Here is a 2,508-nt window from a genome sequence, read left to right as displayed (position 1 = left end):
TATAAACAAAAAATAATAACAATTTACATTATTTTATTGTTTAACTATTGTTATAACTAGAAAATAATATATTGTAAATCAATGATTAAGTTGCTAAAACCTATTTCTGTATTAAACAAAAAAGTAAAAATGATAAGCTTCATAATAATTTTATTTGAATAATTTTCATGGCAATTCTTATAGTGTAAAAGTTAAAAGGAAATCATGGTTGAGTGGAAATATACAAAGAGATCAATTGAAAATATGTATTTGATGAGGTATTACACTAATCACTAATGCGTGTATAATATTTATCTAAAATGTTAATAATTTTAAATGTTTGTATTATTTTGCATTCAATTTTTTTATCGTTAAGTTAAAATCTATAAGCTCACAAAGAAATAAAAATGAAGTAGGATTGAGAAACGGAGCAAGAAGGGTTAAGAGCTATCAAGATTTCAATTTAAAAAAAAAAAAAAAGATGACAATAATGGCATAATACCTGTATTGGTTTGGAGCCATTTATAAATAATCCTTTCATAGAGTATCTCGTGAGGAGTCAAAAATAATAATTGAGTTTATAAAAGCCTTAATTAACCATGGTAAATACCGTATTTGCTTCAATGTCAATAGAATAGTAAACTAAATCAATCAAATTATTTCATTTACCTTTTTTCATAACTCAGTTATAGTTATTAGTTTTCATAGTAGTTATTCATTTAAAAATAAAATGAGATCACCTAATTTCATATTTTTTTTTTTTTTTTGTTTAATTGATAAAGAGAAATATTTTGTAGCCCGCATTAAACTCTATTTTTCAATATTTTTATTTCAAACTTTATAATATGCCTGTAAAAGAAAACAATATGAAGTTTTTTTTTATAAATTATTTGAAATAAAATAAAAAATGGAATTCGATGCGGGCTGTATAATATTGGTGTTTATAAATTAAAAAAGAAACTATCTGAAAATATTCAGTTTACAATAAGTTATCCACATTCCCGTGAAGTAATTTTCGTTCTTCGAAATGAACGAATAAATATTTTGTTATTTGTAAGTGTTATAAGTTGTAATTGTAATATTTTATTTTAATAAAAAAAAAATCTTTTTCTCAGAAATAAATATAATATTATCACAGGATAAATTCATAAATGTTAAATAATGTTGCAATATAATACAATTTAATACAAAGATTTTGGATATACATTGTTTTTTTTTTTTTTAATTAGCCAATACATATAGTCATATAAATTCTGAATTTATGTAATATGTTTAAAAAAATTTAAAAAAATTAATTACGTTTGCACGTTTTATAATAATTTATTGAGTGCTTCTATTATTATTTTTGAAAGTTTAAAACCGTATGCATAATTAAGTATGTTAATATCCACTTATTGAATTGAATTTTACTCTGAGTACTAAAAGGTCGAGATAAACTTATTTATTTGTTATTTGCATAAAAAATGCTATTTATTGAAATTGAATTACATGGCTAATCTGAGAATAACTGAAAAATTGTTGATTGATATGTTAAAATTTCATAACATTAAATACTCTTGTTGTCTATACAAAGTAAATTAAATGCAATAATAATCATTTCAAGGCCTAAGCTGTTCTGGACACTTTGTTAAGTAAATAGATTAACTTAGCTTTCGCTTGTCGAGAAATAAATTAATACTCATATTGTACATTGATATAAAATATATATTAGGTTATTATATAGTTAATAAAGCTATCGATATAATTTACAAACTAAATAAGCATAGAGAACTTGCTCTGATGTATAGTAAGTTCCTATTTAGTGTATTCATATGTATGTTTTACATATAATATGCATGATAAAATTTCTTAATGATTGCATCTGTTAAATACGTCTTATTATATTACTGCTACCGAGTGTTTCAAGTTGTATGTTTACCTAAATACCATTTACAATACTATAATATATATTTTATAAACAAAAAAATTTAATATTATAACACATTTTCAGATATAAATTTTGTTTGGTTATTTCTGATTTAAGTATAACAGTAAACTTATGTTTTCTTTGATCATTCATTTATATTTAAAAATAAAAAAATAAATACGTAAAACAAAATTGTAATTACCATAAACGTAGATAGTCATAAAAACTACTGAGAACTGAAGTTTTTTAAATTAAAATATAAGCTAAGAAACTAATAAACGTTAAATTTAGCATTTGAACAAGTAACCAAATTTATCAAAGGAGCTTAAAAAAAAAAAAAAATGAAAAACTTAAAATTTTGAATAATCAAAACATACTTTTTTAGAACTAAAATTGTTGTTTATTATATCCTATGGAAGAAAATAATAAATAAATATTATATTGAATTATAAATTCATTGTCTAACATTTTATTAAGGTTTTAGTATATATAATTAAAAAGTTAAATTTATATTTTAAATTAATACATTGCAAATATTACAAAATTGTATTACTTATTCAAATCTGTCAATAATTATAAATATTTTATTATTAGTTAAATATTTAATTTTTTAATTGTTTTTC

The sequence above is a fragment of the Melanaphis sacchari genome, unplaced genomic scaffold, assembly GCF_002803265.2.
Source record: "Melanaphis sacchari strain LSU unplaced genomic scaffold, SCAv2.0 Contig33_pilon_pilon, whole genome shotgun sequence".
Lineage (NCBI taxonomy): Eukaryota > Metazoa > Arthropoda > Insecta > Hemiptera > Aphididae > Melanaphis > Melanaphis sacchari.
The sequence above is the reverse complement of the archived record's forward strand: the minus strand, read 5'-3'. Positions refer to the sequence as shown.